Consider the following 21,440-nt stretch of genomic DNA (forward strand, 5'->3'; position numbering starts at 1 on the left):
GAAAATGGAAAATATTTAGTGAGAAATGTTGGCTACAAAATTTTGGCTCATCAAGAAAACTTTAGTTTAAAGTATTAGAAGTTGCTGATAGTCATTGTCTGTTTTGATTTTTTTGAAAGTTATAATTTTAGGAGAAAAGTGTCAGCTCTGGTAAGTATGATTAAATAGTCTGAACTGAAGATTGACTTAACATGTTATCTCTCTAGGGAATAAATACTGTGAATTCTTTATCTAAAAGTAACTAAAATCGACAGCTTTATGTCAGTCACTGTGTCGAGATCTAGCCTCGGGTTGTTCCCCCCTTCCCCTTTCAAAAAATGTCACTTATTCAGTAGTTCAACTTTTGCTCAAGAGTAAAGAACTGTAAGTGGAAGAAGCTGACTATCAAATTTATGTGGAACTGACTACATTTCCATTGTGCTTAAAGGAAATTTTCAGTCAGTAATTTAATATAGAAATCCATATATTTCTTTAAATGAAAAAAATGTTTAATGTGTGTTTGCCTGTTCCTGACTCATGAGGTTTGTATATGTATTTATTTACACAAGCTGAGGGGCTGACAGACTGTAGCATGAGTATTCAACTTCCTCCGTAGGAGAGGCAGTACACATAGGTATGTTTGCCAGTGTGCTCCCCTTAACACATTTGGGGAAATCTGTTAAGCTTGATCAGTGGACTAATATAAAGGGGAGCGATCCTGTCAACTGGCATACTAATTTGTAAGGGAGTTAGAGAAAAGTCATTGTTCGGCCATGCTGGAAGGACAGGAGACACTGGATTTAATTAGGCCACAACTTTATCCTTAAATATCTGGGAATAACCAGCAGATGAAACTGTACAGTGCAAGCAACTGCATAATCATTTCAATATATTCCCAAGGAGCTTCTGTCAGCCCTCTCCCTTACCCATCCTGGTCCCAACCAACCTGCAGCTGGGACCTCACCATCCCCTCTCTTGAATGAGGGTTTGTGGGGGGAGCGGAGTTTGGCTCCCTGCCATACCAGTCGTAGGAGTCCTAAGCCCCCCTCATCCCATCCCCTGGTTTCTTTTCTTTTAAAGAATACATCCTTTACCAATCCATTTTCTCTGATTGCTGCATCCCTTCCCTATAGAGTACCTGAACTGGACATCTGTCCCACATTTACATAATGCGTTTCAAAGTCATAGCCTAACTCCCATTTCAAGTTTGCCCAAATGAAGGCCCCCAACCTGCTGAAGGGAAGGCCAAAAAAACAAACAAACAAACAAACAAACAAAAAACCACTTTGCCTTGGCCAATCTTGTGGTAAGGGAAAAAATCCTCCCCAGTCCCCCTAGAAAGGAGCAGCTAGCACAGTGTTGCCCACAGCTGATCCTTACAGAACCCGGTATTTCACTACATCCGTGGGTTGAAGGATTGGTGCTGCTCCACTTGGTCCAAGTAAAAGACTTTTCATGCACCGGCACTACCTATATAATCCCTCGCTCCTTTTCTGATCACCTGCAGGAGGGATACACTTTTTCCAGCAAGCCAGATAACAGCCCACACTGCGATGAGTCCAGTGAGAGAGTGAGTCTTAAGCTCTCAAGTGCTGTCTTCCCTACATGGACCTGTTTGTTAACAGTTTCTGGCTGGACCACAGGAAAGTAATTCAGGGCTAATTTATATCAAAAACTTTCCTCTTGCTTTATGTATTCCCTTCCATCCCAGTTGCTTCATGGTTTCATAAGAAGTCCTGAATATGGCCAGAATAATCCATGTGATCCAAGGATATTTTGCATAACAGTTCTAAAGCTCCATCCTCCTACTTCATCTACTCTCCCTTCCTTAACCACGTCCCAATCTGCTCATTCAGTCAATTTGTTTTGTGAACAGAGCATCCTTCAGGAGCTAGATCCACATTTAGTTTTGTTCACACTTGAGAAAAAAAGAGTCCCTTCTCTGCCTATTATAGGGAATCACTTCCCATGCTTTAAGTGCTGTTCTAAAGGATTTGGACAAAGGGCTCACCCCTGGGTTCCTCAAAGTGCAGGTTGAAGTTCTAGCTGCACTTAGGCTGTCAGGTTTCACGTAATTTCTAATCTTAATTTCCTAGCAGCTTCTTGCATTTAACCACCTGTCGGATCCCCATGTCCCATTATTTAGGGCTCCTTTCTTTTATTTTGGGATGGTTTTCTTGTTTCTAGGGTTTTCTTTATTTTCAAGCTGGTTGAAGTAGTTTGTCTAATGATAGCCATTTGCTTCACCAGTTCAATATGTTGGGAATAGCCAGTCAGATCTCATCCATCTGCAATGGTGAGACTTAGGCTGGAAAGAGTGTAATTTCTTACCTGGTAATTTCATTTATACACATGAGTTAAACCATTGCAGAACCATGCCCTTCAGTTCTCTGAGCAAATGTTGATCCTCTTGTTCTGTATGTATGTTTATAGTGCTGATCAATTACTTAAATCTTTGAAATAGCTCACATAGGGTAAGGATGAGTGAGGATGGGAGGAGTTGGTGGCTGGATGATATGAAAATGCTAAAATTCTGTTGCTTCCTTCCTGACTTTTTAAAGAAATGGGACTCCTTCATCTGACTACATTGGTAGAACCAGACTGCACAGAGGAATTAAAAGGTAAGAAAATTTTCATTTTAACAGATTCCTGCTAACTTTTTCATGCTGCCCAAAATTCTGGGGCCTGACCAGTTTTCTGTGGAAATCAGGGCTGGGGCTGTGAAACTCAACTAACAAAACTGTTTCACTTCATTGCACATCACCACACTTCTGATATCATAGCGAGATGCCATCCATGGCTCATGGTAATTAAAAGAGGCATGTTAGGCAGTAGGTGCCTGGCAGCTTTCTCATACTGTAACATTGAACAAATTTGGTGACTTGACAACATAGATAAGGCTGTAAGAAAAAAAAATGTTTCTGTCTAAGGATTTTTCTTTTCATAATTAATAGATGACCTGATAAATAGTTGATTTTTATTTTTAGAAAGGCAGTTCCAGTAAATTTAATTGTAGTACATGATCAAATTTACTGTTTCTTATTGCCATTTTATACTCAAATACTTTTTTTTTGCACTCAGGAACAACACTGATGCTTAAAAGAGAAAAAAGGAGGTTTTTCTGCCTCCCTTGTGTGTTTCTTCTATTTCTGTCAGCCCAGTGTAGAATTGTTTGGTTGCTGATGGCACACAGTGAAACTAGAAAATTGTGGAATTTCAGGGAGAGTGAGCTCAATGTGCTCTATAACTGCTTGCGTGTTTCAGAAAAAGGACGACAAAAATGTCAGAACATTAATCATTCTCAGCAGAGGGAGCTCTGGGATGCACTTCCATGCATATATCGTAATTAAAGGTATCGTTTCCCTTTCCCTGTACACCAATAAATAGAGGCTACTCAGTATCAATTGTAGCTGGAGCTGTCTTCAGTGAATACAAAATAAATATTGCATGGTGCCATACTAAGATAAGAGGTCAGTTAATAGAGCACCCTATTCCCAACAGTGAAGCAAATGTTATGATGAGAAAATATTGACCCAGTTTTCGCGTGCTTAAAAAAAATGAGAGAGAGAGAAGAGAAGTAAAAAACAGGTCTGGGTATTGATTAGGCTTTAAGTGATGAAGAATGAATGTAAAGATTACTTACAAAATTGAAATATCTATTCTTGCTTTTCTTGTTCCCCTTTTAAGCAATTTAATTTGTAATTTCATATAACCTGTTTTTTTCTCTTTGTATTTTATGACTTCAGTGAGTAGTATTTCATGTATTGTAATCTATAACTATCAGAGTGATTATCTCATGAAGCTGCATTTGTGTTTGCACAAAGATAGACATGGAAGAAGAGAGTAATAATACAGTATTCCACAAACTCTTCAAAGCAAAAACATTGCAGAGAAAATGTATTCAAATAAACATTGTAGGTTGATTGAAACTTTAAATTTAAACTTTTTCATTTTAACATGTAGTTATTTTGTCTTCAGTATTTAACTTGATATAAATTTTGCACGGTTATTTTAACACATTTTATTGACTAAAAATGTGAGGAATCATGGGGTCACATCTATCTGAATAGCAGATTTAGTGGAGAACTTGCTGAAACTAAATGAAAAGAGAGCCTTTGATAGTAGAATTAGATTTGGTTTTATTTTAGATTTGCTTTAGAACCCTTCACAGATTGGTTGTTTTTAGATTGGTTGTCCGAGAAATATCAATGCACCTCCATTTTCAGGAGTATATATATTTTCCCTATATAATTATTCATAAATTTCAGTTTAAAATGGTAATAAAAGCACTCCAGGCAGTATAATCTTAGGAGATTATTACCTTTCTCAAGTAGTTAATCATTGGTCCTTTGCCTTAATATGCATAGCAGACAGTATTGCTAGAAATAATGAGGTCTGAGCTGGAGCTGTCAGGATTATAAGAAGTAGACCCCTTCTAGAAGCAGACTAACTCTAGGCTATTACTACCCCCACCTTGAGCAGTTTATTTTCTAGATTTTAAGGCCAGAAAGGGACTATTATGAACATCTAGTCTGTTCTCCTGCATAGTACATGCCAAAGAACGTCAACCAATCAGTTCAGCATCAAATCCATAACTTTTGTTTGAGCAGTAGCATATCTTTTAGAAAGGTCTTGATTAAGAGGTGTCAAGTAATAGAGAATCCACCATGTCCCTGGGTAATTTGTTCCAAGGATTAATTACCTTCACTGTTAAAAATTGAATCTTATTTCTAGTCTGATTTTGTCTAACTTCAGCTTCCAGGCATAGGATCTCATTATGCCTTTTTTCTGCTAGATTAAAGACCTGTGTGCTGTCAGAAATATCTTCCCCATGTTGATACCTGTAGACCGTGATCAAGTCTCCTCCTAGCTTTCTCTTGGATAAACTAAATAGACTGAATTTCTGTAGTCTGTACTGTTTTTTCTAGGTGCTGAATCATTTTTGTAGTTCCTTTTTGAACCTTTCCAATATGTCAACATTATTTTTGAAGTGTGGTGTTCAGAACTGGCCACATTATCCAAGTAATAATCCCACTCATGCCATATTTAGAGGTCTAATACCACAACTCTACTTGTACTTGATATTTCTGTGCTTATACACCTGAGGGTCTCATTGGCCCTATTAGTTACGGCATCATATTCAGTTAGCTACCATGACCTTAAGTTCTTTTCAGTCACTGCTTTCCAAGATACAGTCCCGTTTTATAAGTGTGACCTCCATTTTTTGGTCCTAGATTTATGGAACTCCTTTTCCTTTCTTTTTTCCAAGAGAGAGTCCTTTGCTTAACATAATGTTTATAGAAACAAAATACAGCGTCATTTATTAGCAGCCTGCTATAGTATAGCTACTATATAGCTCACATCACCTCAAGCAGCAGCAAAAAAGGGGAGAAGGCTGCAGCCACTGCACAGTCCCTCTGGCCTTCTTACTTTTTGATGGTTAATCATCCTAACATTTTGAGAGTCGACCAAACCCAGGTTATTCCAATACCTACCATCTTGTTTTTATTAACATATTTTCCCATGCCTAATAGCTTTTGAATGATCCCAGTTAGATGTGATCTGCACTTAAAATTTAGCTCAACATACATATGTCAGTCAGGGGTATGAAAGAAACACAATCCTGATGCTGTAGCTATGCCAGCCTAACCTCCCTGTGTAGATGCAGCTATGTCAGTGGAAGAATGCTTCTATGGCCATAGCTAACTTCGTTAGGACAGGTAACAATCGTACACCAAAAGAAAGCCCTTCTGTCACAGGCTGCATCTGCATTACAGGGTTATGCTAGTATAGTCTCTGTAGTGTAGAGACAACATTAGGCTTTTGAAGTTTGTATTCATTGATGTGAGGGGAGTGTGGAAGGGGAAGTTTAATCCTTAATTGCTCTTACTGTATGGGCAAAGTTTTCTGCAGGACTGGTTAAAAAAATAGTACTATATCTGATTACATTGTGAAGGCAGTTCTTGGAAAAAGTAAGGCAAATTTATTTATTAAATGTTAAAACAAATGCAGATTATTGTATAATGCAGCAAAAATTCAAAGATACACGCTTCCCCTCTTCCCCAGAAAAGCATAATCTGTGGTTTTCAGTGCCTTTTTCTTATCATCAAGCAGTGAGGAGGTTGTTTTGTTTAGGGGAACTGGAATTTGTTTCAGTGAGTGTAGACGTGCGGACTCACCCCTGCGGCGCCTCCTGCTGGTGACTTCTGGCAATTAGCTCGTTCCAGCTCCGGAGCGCCCTCTGCAGGCCGGTGATCCGCCTGTCCTCTGGCCCCTGTGTCCCTCCCTGGACCCAGTGCCCTTTTACATGAGGTGCTGCCCCCTGGCAGTAACCCCTTTCTCTCTGGGTCTCCCCTCCCCAGGAAACCCCCACCCACTATTCCCACCTCACCTCACCTCAATATAAGGCTACTGCCAGTCATCGTATAGCCCCCACGCCCTGGGGCAGACTGCAGTATCAGCCTTCTCATCACTGGCAAGGAGGGTTTGGACCTGCTGCCCTGGCCTACCCCTGGGCTGCCCTCTGCAACCCACAGTACCTATTAGCCCATTGCTAGGCCGCAGCCTGGGGCTTTCCAGGCTGGAGCTCCCCAGCTCCTCTGCCTTTCCCCAGCCCTACTCCACTCAGGTACTTTGCCTCTAGCTCCCTGCAGCCAGGCCCTTCTCCCTCTACAGGCAGAGGAAGAGACTGTTTGGGCTTCTGGCTCACAGCCTCTTATAGAGGCCAGCTGGGCCTGATTGGAGCATGGCCACAGCTGAGCCTACTTCCCCCAATCAGCCCTGGCTTCTTGCCCCAGCCACAGCCCTCTTCTGGGCTGTTTTTAACCCTTCATGGCAGGAGCAGGGGTCCACCCCACTACAGTGAGACATTCACAATAACCTTCATGTATGTTTTCCCAGATGATTGGCAAAGTCTCTCTTGCCTAGGGACATTGTTGACTATTCCACCCATCAAGAGCCTAATGGTAAAAACTGTAGCTGGCAGAGACAAGACTGGGAATACTCACAGGAACCGTTTTTTCCTATTATAATAGTTATACTAGGAAAGACTTTGGCCTGTAGCAAAAACACTATCTGATACCTTATCTAGATCTTGGAGTACTTTTGACCAAAGGGTTTGCTAGTTCACAGTGCTTGTAGCTTGCATTAGGAGTTTCCTGTTCATTGTGGGCAAATCACTGTTTACATTGTGGAAGGAGATGTATTCATTTGTCCACAGAGAGAAGCCAGACATAATTAAAAACCCAATCATAATGGTGTAAAAAGAATCAGACACGAGGCACAAGTTAGCGAGAAAAGAGCCAGAACAGCTATTTCTAATAGTGATGCTTGGTTTACTCACCTTACTATATTGCATTAAATCCACCTTTAACAACTCATTTTTTACTCTTTTATAAAGAGAAAAGATGGACAAAAATTGTAATCCCAGGTACAGGAAGTCTTTAGTCTCACTAAATGCAAGCTGTAGCCCTAAGAAATAATGTAATAAATATGCAGCATTATTGTAGTTATATTTTGTTGGACCAACTTCTGTTGGTAAGAGAAATATGTTCTCTCACCAACAGAAGTTGGTCCAACAAAAGATATTTCCTCGCCCAACTTATCTTTCTCAAAGCAGTAAATAGACGGTTGAAGTTGGGCTTGCTATCTTTATTTGGCGTCATGCACTCAGCCTTATTGTTTCCACTTGTGGTCCTTCATCTTTTTCCCCCCACTGTACTGAAAAAAAGTTATAAAATAAAACTGTTAATTTCTTCATCCTAATCTATATTTATACTCTTTATAGAATTTATGAATATCAATTTTCCTCTTTACCTGCTAGTAAAACCTTTTAATAAAAAGTGGTATCTCTATGCTTACATAGCAGGTCTTTATATAATTGTGTCTTTGTTTCTTAGGGCTTGTCTACACTGGCAATGTACAGCGCTGGAACTTTCTCGCTTAGGGGTGTGAAAAAAACACCTCCCTGAGTGCAGCAAGTTGCAGCGCTGTAAAGCGCCAGTGTAGACAGTGCCCCAGCGCTGGGAGCCACGCCCCTCATGGAGGTGGGTTTTTTAGATCTCTGGGAGAACTCTCTCCTAGCGCTCTGCCACGACTACACAAGCCACATTGAAGCGCTACCGCAGCAGCGCTTTAGCATTGCCAGTGTAGACTATCCCTTAGATGTTCACAGTGGTCCTCTTGGGCGGGGATTCAGTGAAAAAGGACCACTGATTATGTCTCTCCCCTGCTTAAATTGATTTTACGTATGGTGAGACTCAATTTGTTTTCCAAGGTAGTTCCTCCCTCCTCCTCCAGTGGAAAAATACTGGTATTCTATCGTGGAGTCCAGTACCAGGGGCATGATCACATGACTCTGCAGTATCAAAGCAGCCATGAGTCAGAGGTTGTTTGTAGCATCCCAAGAAAGCTTCTCAGGAAGGAGGGAGATTAGCATCTTCAAAGACCTGTTGTTCTCCCTAATGGCCCATTGATTTGTTCCCAGTTAGCCAGCCAGACTGATCGCATTCTGTCTGGTGGGCGTTCCCCAGGTGCAAACACTTTTGTAGTACAGATGTATAGTTGGTATTCCTAACTTTAGATACAAAAATGATACGTTCATACAAATAGGGTAATCATATTCAGTAAACCATAACCTTTCCACTGATGCCTCACATGGCCTATATTGCATAAAATACTTTATGATTATGACACAATCATATTATTATATTACTATGAAAAATATGGGAAGCAGTGTCAGATGTCATTTCAGAGGAGCACATTCTCTTTTGCAGGCAGATTGAAATATGGGGTGTCCATTGCTTCATGATTATCTGTATTAAATTCTGATCTTGTTCTGAACTACAATCTTTTAAAAAATAAGCAAGAGGGGGCACTTAGGTACTTCTATGATCCCCATCTCTGAAGTTTGAGTTCCTTGCTGAGTATATTTTAAACTTGTATTTCTGTACCTGGGTGTGGATGGGGTAACTGAAATATCTCCAATTCTAGGTCTTTTTTAATACATTAATGAAAAAAAGATTATACATGAGCTTTTAGTTTATAGTATTTATCCAAAGATCTCTCCAGTAGCAGTTTACAAAGGTGACATTTTAAAATATGTTGATTGAAAAGCACAGTTCTGACCTAAAATGTGTCTTTGGGAAAATCACTGCTAGTTATCCAGAGAGGAAAATTCTCTTTATAGCATCCAAGAAAAAGAGAATTTCTTATTGATGTTCATATGGGTTGTGTGAGTCTAATTGCCTGTGAACAAAACTGAAAAATACCCTGCAACAGATCTTCAGTGGAAAGGATGAAAATCTTCATAATTATAGGATTTTTTTCAGACCTATTTGTTCTAAAACCTAGTTTTCTCATTTTAAAAGAAATGAAATAAATAGCTTCAGAATTCGCTTAAGTAGGGAACAAAATTCTAACGGGAGTTTAAAAGTAGCTACTCACTGTTACCATGTACACTTCAAAGTTCTGTGGTGATTAACATTGGGACAGAAAGAGTGACTTGTAGACATAACACTGTTGTCTGGTATTCTGGTATAAATCCTGTTATTTTTTTATTTTATTTTTTTTTAAAGAGAGAGAAGAGAGACCCACTCAATATTTTTCATATGTTATTCCTTTAGTGTTGGGCTTTGATTTAAAATGGGGGTATTGAGACCTTTCTCTTGACAAATTCTGCTTACATCTAGAAAGCATAGAAACAGCCTCCAAGAAACATATGTATTACGATCTATTACATCAGGGAATTAAGTCTTGTTCAGAGAGGTTTGCCAGTGCATGGAAGGAAAGTGGTACAGGATTGATGCATTTTAAATTTATCCTAAGAAATCATAGAATATGAGCTGTCCTTCATAAGAAGTTGATACTCCATGAAATAAATTAGTCAAACAATGTTGTTAAGTGTTTTCTTGCCATTAGTCACAATGAAAAGTAGGACTTTCTTGCCAGTACAGGGAAAATTAAACAAATAATGCTACTAATGTCACGTATTGTCGATATTGCGTGGAAATTAAAAGGAATTTAGCATCAACTGGGGGTTGAAAATTGCTGTTTTTTTTCTAACAGTGGAAAATAATGTGGGCCAAATTCTGTCCTCTGTGAAGCCCCATACAGCTGCATTGAAGTCAATGACTCCTGTGGTCTCTTGATTTCAGAGGACTTTTATAGGAGTTAAGTGATGATATAATTTGGCCTAGCATAAGGAATGCCACCTTTTCAAAAAAATTGGAAGTTGTTGAAACCATCATGAAGAAATGATTAACACTGTCACCACATTGTAATTAGTATATTTAGGAGTGTTGGTAGTGCAGCACTTAACGAGGATGTTCTTTTTGATACTGTGTTTCTGGGCTAAGCATTAATTTTCTATCTTTTTATAATAGCTTAGTGTGAGTTCAGTTCTCTCTACTGAATAAAATGCTCCATTTAGTTTGGATGCCTCTTGAGAATAACTTGTATAAAAGTTGATAAATAGAAAATAATTACATTGTTTCCCAAATTTCTATGGTATGTGGCCAAGGCTGGAGGAAAATTTGCCCCCTTTAACAAAGGTCAACAGGCAAATACAGAAAAGTCAGCCTTCGTATGCTGTTGAAACTTTAGTATGTCATAGTATTTCACTGCTAGGGAAGAGCTTGCAATAAAACTCAAACATGAATTTTGTAATTAGTCTTTCCGTGCTCTCATTTTTTTTCCTCCTGTTTATCCTGTTTTTGAAGTTTCTAACTGGAGGGAAAGGAAGTTTCCTGATTTATAGAAAGGAAGTCTTGTTCACAGCTCCTTAGCCTCTTTGCTTCCTGGTAGGTGAAGACTTGATGATTGTCTTTCTCACAGGATGGGAGAAGAGAGACATACAGCAAATACAGTTACCAATGAGTAACTGTCATAGGTCTCACCCCCACTTATAGCTGTTGGGTTCCAATATGGGGACCTGCATGGACTCCCCTAAACTAAAATCCTAGTTTAGATCTGGTAAAAGCTGCCACCACCCAATAATGTACGTATATTGGGACACAGTCCTTCCCCAAAATCCTTGGGGATCCCAAGAGTCCCAAATCCATGGAGTTCTTACACCTAGGAGAAATAAACCTTTCCCCCCTGCTTCCTCCCCCCTCCCTTTTCCTAGGAGAGATACCGGGATCCAACTACAGAGGGATGCCGTCCTCCTCCCTCCTCCCCTTTCCCTGAGAATGTACCCAAGGAAAGATCAACCAAGTCCTTAACAGAAAAGATTTATTAAAGAATAAAAAGAAAGTAACTGTCTCTGTAATACCAAGATGGAACAATACACAGGGTTTAAACTTATCAATCTCTGGAGAGAATTCCCCCTCCCTTCTTTCTCAGTAAAAGCAATAACAGTACAGAATTAAAGAAATTCTATAGCAAAACACAGAATTGCAAATACAGAAATAAAAGTATAAGAATACTAGTTCCTTGCTAATACTCACTAGCTTGAATAGAAGAATTTATTGCAGAAACCTGGGAGGACTTGATTAAGATGTCTGTACTCCCTTAACTCCCAAGAGAGACTCTCTAAAAACAAAGAACAGAAAAAAAAACTTCCCTCCACAGGGATTTGAAAATATCTTGTCCCTGATTGGTCCTCTGGTCAGGTGTTCACAGGTACTGCTTGTTAACCCTTTACAGGTAGAAAAAAAACCTTAACCCTTAACTAACTGTTTATGACAGTAACTTTCTGTGATTGAAAATTCTTTGTTGCCATCTTCCCACCAAACAAATAATGGGAAGGGAAAACATTTAATAGCAACAACGAAAAATATGGCATTACTATTAGGACTGTGCCAATATGTTTCTTGGCCCTATCTCCTCAGGCTATTTAATTTCATTATCCTAATCCTATAAGGGAGGAGCAGAGCAGGTGGAGATTGGATGTGAATTTAATTAGCTCTGAAGTTCTTGCTGCTATCATGCTTCACCTCTGGGTAGATTAATTTAGTTGTTCTGATCAGCTAAGTAGGTGACTGGAGTAACAAAAGGGGAGGTAGACAGGGAATCACGAATTGGGAAGTGTAGCAGCCAGGAGTTAGGAGTGTGGTTGGGTGAGAATGAGAAGCAACCAAGAGATGTCGTGGGGACAAAGATATGCTGTTAGAGGGAATCAGTCAGGGAACAGGAGATGGTTGAAAAAAGCAAAACAAACAAAAAGTTAAAATATGAATGAAAGAGAATGAACAAACCAGACAAGACAGATGAAATAGGAAAAGTGGCAAGAGAGGGAAAGATGTGTGTGACAGGAAAAAGACTCAAAACAGAATAGAGGAAACAATATGGACAAAAGAAGTGAGAAACGCCAAAGAAGCTTATGACAAATTTACTTAGGAGGAGGGTAGGAGATGTGGTGTGGGCAAGGGTATATTGGGTAGGATGAGGGGAAGCACAGAGAAGCACAAGGTGTTAGCATCCTCCCAATATATTTTGATATTGTCTTTCTATATTTTCCAGTAATCTGATATGACCAGGACAGCAAGAGGGGATAGTTACAGAATTCATTTGTAACTCGATATAAATGACAAAGTATACAATAAAAGACTATACTGAAAGATACCAATCATAAAAATTATTATTCTTCAAGTGAAGTCCCTTTGTGTATTCCACATGTGGGATATGTATGCACACCATGCACCTGAGCCTGGAATTTTTTTGCAAGCAGAGGGATAAATACCAGGGAGGGAGAGGAATTATTTCAGCTCAGTGCTAATGTGGACACGAGGACAAACGGATATAAATTGTCAGTCAGGAAATTTAGGCTTGAAATTAGATGAAGGTTTCTAACCATCAGAGGAGTGCAATTCTGGAACAGCCTACCGAGGGAAACAGTGGGGCGAAGGACCTCCATGACTTTAAGATTAAGCTAGATAAGTTTATGGAGGGGATGGTATGATAGGATAACGGGTTTAGTCAATAGGTCAATAACGTGCCACACTGGTAATTAGTACAAAGGGTCAATGTTGGGATATTGTTAGCCTTTTCCAGAGGGTCTGGCTGGAGAGTCTTGCCCGCATGCTCGGGGTTCAGCTGATCGCCATATTTGGGGTCGGGAAGGAATTTTCCTCCAGGGTAGATTGGCAGTGGCCTGGAGGTTTTTCGCCTTCCTCCGAAGCATGGGGCAGGGGTCGCTTGCTGGTGGATTATCTGCTACTTGAAGTCTTTAAATCATGATTTGGAGCATTCAACAGCAGAGTCAAGGGAGAGAATTAGTTCAGGAGTGGGTGGATCGGCTTATGTGGCCTGCATCTTGCAGGAGGTCAGACTAGATGATCATAATGGTCCCTTCTGATCTTGAATTCCATGATTCTATGATTCTACATTGGCCCACACATGCGCCATAGCGGTCCACATACTTTCAACTGAGGGCCATTGCCTCTCCAGTTGCTTCTTAGCACCACATGGTCTACGTCAGAATCGTTCATGTCCTCAGTTCCTTTTTACTGCATAATTCCTGTAAGAATTGTGTATAGTAAGTTTTTTTAGTAGTTTTTTATAGTATAGTGCAGCATAGATTATTAGATAGTTGTTTTTCCCCACCACCACCAGCTGGGGACATTTTCCCTGAGAAGCCTGGGAAATGCCCAGGGTCCCTTCATTCAAAAACTGTGTTTCCTGTCCTTGCTACTTTTCTGTGGGTGACCTACATCAACACTGCCTGGGTGAAGCTCCCATTTCTGCAAAGTGCAGCGTCTGCCACTTCCCCCACCTTCCTGAACTGATGAGGATCAGGAACTGAAACTCAGAATACAGCTCATGAAGAAGACAATGAAGCTCCAATCAGATCTGGGCCAGTGACCATCCCCCATACATCAGCCTTGAAAAGTGGACAGCACCCCTCAAAGCACGATCTTGGGAACAGTGGTTAAGTCTGTTAAGCCTAAAAAGAAGGTTTTGCAGGGCAGTAAGGGGCACACTCATAGAAATAAGGACAAATCATCTATGTGTATGCCCAAAAAAAGGGAAGAGCCAGCACACACGGGTACTAAGATCTAAGGCCTGACTAAATCTTCACAGATCCCATGATTCCAACACCAGCTCAAGTGGTGAAGATGTGAGAAATACAGCTGCTAGTGCTCCCATGCACTTTGGAACTGGGGCAGTACCCATAGTGGACTCTACTTGTGCTTTGGGAATGTCTGAGACATGTGTCTTCCCAGAAGACATTTTTGCTCCCCCCATCCGGATTCACTGCTTTTTCTGCCTATATTCCGGTAGGTTGTAACACCAGAGGAAGAGTCTGTCACGGAGAGATGAAGTTGTTCCCTATTCCACCCACCTGCCTCAAATCACAACCATTGGTACCATTGGTACTGTGGTGATCAGTGATCTATCTGCGTTCTCTTCTGATGAGTTGGAGGCTCTGCAGGATTATGCGACACTCAGGAAAGATGACCCTGAACAGAAGCCCTAGAAAGTCAGGGGTTCCAACCAGACATGATTGGCCAATGGACAGGTGGTACCCTGTGCCATGGGCTTCCCTCTGCCGGTGGATCCATCATACTGGCAATATTGGGAACCGTGGGAGCTCTATGCCAGACCCCCCCCCCCCGCCCCCAGATCAGTGCATGTGTTCTACTTGCCATTGCCCAGCCATATACAACCCTGTTGGAGTATTCAGAGGAAGAAAGTGAGCTGGTTGTGATGGTTTTGACAGTTTTGGGAGCAATCTCGTCACCGAAGGAGGTGGTCACTCCATCTTCTTCATGTCTGACAGATGCGTAGACTGTTGGTCCTTCATCAGTTGAGACTGAGCCGATCACAACACGTCTTCCAATCTTCTCTCGCTCTGGGCATCCTTTGCCATGCTTGTCCATATCTCCTTGTTAGGAAATCATCCCACCTCTTTGGAGACCGTGTGGCTGTTTCTGTTCTCGCGGATACCACTCGGGTATAACTGCAAGTCCATCTGTTGTCACTGAGTCGGGCCACATGTCTCGCCACCGCATTTTGCTGAGCCTGCTTTCAACAACAACGTCTCACACTCCAGACTGCTGCCTAATTATTTCGTTGGGGATGTGATCGCGGAGCGAAATGCCCAAAAATGTTTGTTCCATCGCTCTCTGTGTGACAAACAGTTGATGTCCTTCAATCTTTGTCAGCAACCATGTTTCGCTGCCATAACATCTCCGGAAGCATTGTCGAGTTGAAAAGATTCACACGAGTTGTTTTGCTGATCTTTCTGTGGAGGATGTCATTGAATGCGCACCATCCAGCTTTTTTTTCCTGCACAACAGTTCGCCTTTATGAACGTGATGCATGTTGACTTCTTGGCCCAAATAAAGATATTTATCAACCTCTTGGATCTGCTGTCCTTCAAGAATTATTTGGGTTTTTGGCAGAACATCTGATCTCATGTATTTCATTTTCGACCGATTCATTTTTAATCCAACTTGACTACTTTTCTTGCTCCATTCTTTAAGCATTCTCTCAAGCTGAGCTGCATTTTCGGCTATCAGCACTATATCATCTGCAAACCTGAGATGGTTTAGCCGCTCACCGTTGATATTAATCCCACCTTTCAAGTTTGCTAATCAAAAAAACCGATTCAAGACAGGCTGTGAATAATTTTGGTGAAACTGTATCTCCTTGTTTCACACCTTTCTCAGTGGGGATTTGGAAGGGAGTATAAAACAGTGATATGTCCGTGCTGCAGCCAGAGTCCGTGCTGCAGCTTCCTTTAGTAATGTAATATATTTCGCGCTGATGCCCTGTTCTGAAAGAGCTTCAAGAATGGCGTTAGTCTCTACGTTGTCAAATGCCTTCTCGAAGGCAATGCACAAAGGGAACTAATATTCTCTTAAACGCTCTAGTAGTTGGTTTAGAGTGAAGAGGTGGTCTGTCGTGCTATAATACCTTTGAAAGCCTTTTTTTTTCCAGCGGTGTCTATTGCAAGACAAGAAACGGATTTAGTCTTCCTTTACCTCAACAAGTGGCTTCTCATAGGCAACTCCTGCAAGGAGTTCCACAGGGCAGTTCGTGTTCTGATCAGCCTTTTACCGTCCATAGGTTTCTGCATCAATAACAAAAAATCCACGTTGACCCCCACAAGGTCATGGGGTGATATTAGACTCGACTGCAGCAACAGCATATCTACCTCTCAAAAGGTTTCAGGCCATAAGCGTAATCATACGCCAGGTCACTATCAGACCCATGATGTCAGTGAGAACTTGCCTTTCTCTCCTTGGCAGCTATGTTGGTGGGAGAAGCTCTCCTGCTGACATAGCACTGTTCACACCAGCGCTACTGTTAATGTAACTTATGTTACTTGGGGGGGGGGGATGTTTTTTCACACCCCTGAGCCACATAAGTTATACTGACAAAAGTGGTAGAGTAGATGAGCCCTTAGATAAACAAGGAAGGGGGAGTGAGCTCTCTCTCTCTTTGTACTTAGAGGCAGTCACCCTCTGGAATTGCTATATCAAACATCACATAACCCTATCAGCAGCATACTTACCGGGGTGCAAAATTCCCTATCAGATACTTTTCCACTAATCACAAGTGGGAGATAAATTACTCAGTTCTCAACAACATCAGTGGGAAATGCCAATCTTTCTCCTCACAGGCAAACAAGAAGTTTCCTTTGTACTGCACCAGCGTAGCTCTGGGAGTTGTGAAAGGTCGCCTGCGTTATGCTTTCCCTTTAATTCCTTTGATATAATACAGGTTCAATGGAATATTTGCCAAGACAGAATTTGACTCATCCTCATGCACACAACTGATTAAGGCTGTTTTGCTTCACAAGTCTGTTGAAGCTCTCAGTGCAACCATCAGTATCAGCCCCACATTGCTGGACCTTCTGAAGTAACACAGGTGCATGGTTTCACAATCCAATTTGGGGCCACTGCAACTCAGAGCTTGGTTTTGGAGGGCATCGGAGATAGAGTGCTCATGTTCCAAAAGGGGACAAAGTAGAAAAGATTCTACAAGAAGATGTTTCTCAGCTAAATGGAAGCATTTCTCCACTTGGGCTCGTCAACACAATTTTTCTCTGGACTCCACTGGAATCCCTGATAACTTACATTATCTACTTATCCTTAAGTCTTTGGGTCTTGTATTCAGTTCCCTGCAGCTATATTTAACAGCAATCAGCACTTTGTATCCTCCAGTGGATAAACATACCATCTTCACGCATCCTGTCCCAACTAGACATTTGAAGGGGATTCTCAGATCCTTTTTGCCTGTGGTTATGTTTGCACCTCATTAAGACCTTTGTTTTGTTCTATGGTATCTAAGACTCCCTTTGAGCTGCTGGCCACATGCTCTATGACCCATCTGTCCATGAAGCTGGCCTTTCTGATAGCTATAATGTTGGCCTGAAGAATAAGTGAACTGGCAGTGCTTAAAGCGAGCCCATCATAAAGGAAAGGTCTCACTACACTTCCTCTTGAGATTCATATCCAAGGTAGCTTCAGAGTTTCACGAGTCAGGTCATCCGCTTACCTGTATTTTTTCCTAAACCGCATGCCTCAGAAGAGGAGAGAAGACTGCATTTTCTGGACATCCAGAAGGCTTTGGCCTTTTATCTACAAAGAACAAAGGACGTTAGAAAGACTCCTAAATTGTTTGTTTCTATAAGAGAGTGATCAAGAGTTCAACTTATGTTGATGCAGAGACTTCTGAACTGAATCTCAAACTGTATTATCCTTTGTTATCAACAATCTGGCATACCCGCTGCCCCTCTCTTTATGCCATCTGTTGAGAGCACGAGGAGAGAGCTACAGAGCATGTGCAGGCCAAAGAGCACTGTTTGCAAAAAATTCCAGACTTAGGTGCATGGTGCACATCCATATCCCATGTGTGGAATCTCAGAGAATCTCAGAGAATCTCCAATTACAGATAAATAACCTCCATTAAATACACTTTTTTCTGTGCATTACTTGATATAGAATTTCCTATCAATGTATTGTGTCATATCTATCATATGTGGGAGTAGCTGACAAAGCACCAGGGTAACTGAACTCTACCAGAGTTGGGCTAAAGTACCACTAGTTCTTTTCCTCCCCACTCCCACGTGACTGGCTAAAATAGCATGCATTTAAAATGCAGATACATTATGTAAGACAGATGATTATGATATATTTGACAATAAAATCGCAATAGAGTAGGAGTATCATTCTGCTTGGGCTTTGCCTTTTATCATGTACTGGAGAGCATAGCAATTCTCCACATACAATCCCGTATGTTATTTAATAAATCTGATCAGCCTCTGAGTTTGTAAATTATAATTTCTAGATTCTATTTTATGATTGTGGGCATTTTTTCTTTGTTGTAGTAGTACCTTGCTATTCATGATTGTGCCATTAAAAGAGTTACTGCTGTGAAGAATGTCCACTATATTGCCTAGATGCTATTGAGATAGGTTCTTTAGAAATAGTTAAAAATAACTAGGTAATAACAAACAATGCAAATATCACTTTTATGGCTCAGAGAGATCATTTCCAAGGCCATACAGAACTCCAGCTGGTATAGAAATCAATTCCAGATTATTGTTTTAAAATATTGTATTTTGTAAATATGCCAATCCAAGTACATTCACAATAGTGTTGTTTTCTAAAGCAATATTGTTGCACAAAGAAATTACTGTATGGTTCTTAATAGTTCAGTAATAACCTTTCTGAAACCCTCTTAATTCTCATCTCCTGCTTGGTTAAATAGGAGGCGTTTATAATTTATACACAAGATGTACTTTAAAACATAATTGACAAAAAATATAGAGCTAATACAGAAGTGGAGCACAAAGTAGTTTCAGGACTACAAAAAAGCCATAATATGGTCATTTAAATATATATATATATATATATATATATATATATACATACACACATACAGTTATTATATATATAAAATAAGGATTCCAATTTTTTTAAATGCTGTAAACTACTGAGAACAGTGGGCAACTGAGTATTTTAAATCAAGATGAAGATAAATCATTCAAATTACTGTATGTACTCGTTCATAAGCTGAATATTTTTGATAAAGAAATGATGCATCAAAGAGTGGGGGTCGACTTTATAAACAGGTCTACACCAAAATTTGATGATTTTAAACTCTATGGAATCGTTGAATATCTAGTACATTGTTGTTTTGTTTACCTGGAGCGTCTGCAGGCATGGAGCTCCTCAGCTCCCATTGTCTGGGAACGGCAAACTGTGACCACTTGGAGCTGAGAGGCTCCATGCCTGTGAATGCTCCAGGTAAACAAAACGTCCCAACCCGTCAGTGGCTTATAAGAATCTATAAAATTATAATAGCTTGTGGTGCCCTGATTTTTATACACTCTACATGTATATTTTGCTTTTTGTTTATGCTAATGTAGGCACAAATTGAATTCCTTAAGAAAGTGAAACTTGAGCTAGAAATTTTACAGGTCATGTGACAGTGCCTAAGAACAAAGATTTAAACCTCATTTGTTACAGAAGAAAAAGATAAAGAAAATACTGATATCCTTTTCCATCTTTCTCGCCTCATTTTTCAGTCAACCCAATCAAATCCTTTAATGTTCTATATTGCCTATGGATTTTGTTCTTTATATATGTTATAAAATGGGTTAGAAGAACTGTCTCATTCCAAATGTCAGAGAACGATTCCATCTTGTAGTAAGAGACAACAGATGTCAGACTTGACTAATTAACCACATTTTGCTCCCCTAATCAGTGAGCCCATGATAAAGCTCTTTTTCCATATTGTTTTAATTTGTGTATTAATTCATTTAAAAGTGAAAAAGCACTGAAGTTGCTGGGACCTGGAGGACCCTAAAATATTCAGTTGCATATGAAAGCAGCACTTTTTATTTCGGTATCAGTTTAGACACAGTATATATGTTTTTGAAATGCAATTGTGGTATGATGATTCTCTGAAAAGAGAATTGTTTGGGGGTGTGATATGTTATACGTGTATATGAATGTACATGCCGAATTATAGGTAGCAAACAATATTGAGGTTGAGTTTTCTGTCTTACACTGGTATGTGAAAAACAGCAATAAGCTAGTTGCCAGTTGAGTCACGCATAATTCAACATATGTTTAACAGTAGTTGTTTAAGACCGGTTGTTAATGTTGGTATTTTCCATAACCATGTTCTAGCATGATACAGTGTGTTTTGTGGACAGTCTTGGGGCCAGGATTTAATCCTGTTACAACCATATTCCAAATCATCTACTTGCCTAGACGTCCAGGTAGCGTAAAAACATACAATAAGAGCCTCATTTTTGCTCCAGCCTCTTCATGTTGCTGTAACTTCAGCTACCTTGACTGCCTAAGCCCAGGTCTACACTAGCTTGGAGGTCGTCCTAAGATACGCAACTTCAGCTATGCGAACAGCGTAGCCGAAGTCAGCATATCTTAGGTCGACTTACCTGGCCATGAGAACAGCGGCGAGTCGATCACTGCCACTCCTCCGTTGACTCCGCTTCCACCACTCACGAGTTGGAGTTCCAGAGTTGATGGGGAGTGCGATCGGGGATCAGTTTTATTGTGTCTACACTAGACGTGATAAATCGACCCCAGATAGATTGATCACTACCCGCCGATCTGGCAGGTAGTGAAGGTCTGCCCTAAGTTACACTGGGGCTCTCTCCAGCCCAGTATCAGGATGGCATAAAGGTGCCTTAAAGCCACCTTAGCCCCCTGCTCCCTTGGGTGGCAAATTCTGTGCTGCAGCTCTTGGTGGCACAGCATTTACTCTCATCCATCTCTCCCAGTAACCACATAGGTTATAGACATGTGTAGGCAAAAGGTTTTTTTAAATATGTTGTGTCTACAGTGTAGATGCAGCTTTAGTCTAGAATTTGGAGCTTGAGAGAGAACGGTATGTAATGCCACAAAGAAAAAGCCAAGCCACTGGTAACAATGCAGTATTGAGATTCCCTGAGAACTCCATGTGCAAGTAAATAAAATAACCATCTCATGATGAGTGACTGAGAAGCAGAGTAGATGAGGACATAAGTGATAGATAAAAGATTTCAGACAGTAGCGGAAACTGAAAGAGGTGTTGCAATCCAGGAAACCAACGCACTTCAAATTGTTCCTGAGACATAGCAATACCTGCTTTAATAGCTGTTTGTCAGGGAGAAGAACCACAGTGATTGAGTGATTTTAAAATTATTCAAGTTTAGAAAGAGTAAGCGACACTGCTAACACATTCTTTGGGTGAAGCATGTCTGAGAGGAGATTCTGTTGTCCAATAGGAGGCACGTGGAGATAAGCTGGGCATAGAGGAAAAGCAATGGAAAGCTTTGGTGATGTGAGGTAAATTCTCACATTTCTTCCAAGAAAAGAGAGACTGTCAACTTGAGATCTAGTCAATTTAAAAAAAAAAAAAGTTGCATGTTATGTATTACACCTACCCATTCCTCAAGACCCCTTCCAATTTTTATAGCTTTACAAACATATTCTTCCTCTCCCCTTCACCTTACTGTTGCTTGAGGAAGACCCACACACATAATAGGGGAACCT

At 40.5% G+C, this 21,440-nt stretch overlaps 1 protein-coding gene across 3 annotated transcripts in view; it reads left to right on the top strand.

The window, feature by feature from the left end:
• Positions 1 to 21,440, top strand: part of DIAPH2 (diaphanous related formin 2) — an 834,834-nt gene that overhangs the window by 537,504 nt on the left and 275,890 nt on the right. The window lies entirely within an intron of this gene.

Source organism: Mauremys mutica, chromosome 9 (assembly GCF_020497125.1).
Source record: "Mauremys mutica isolate MM-2020 ecotype Southern chromosome 9, ASM2049712v1, whole genome shotgun sequence".
NCBI classification, from domain to species: Eukaryota; Metazoa; Chordata; order Testudines; family Geoemydidae; genus Mauremys; species Mauremys mutica.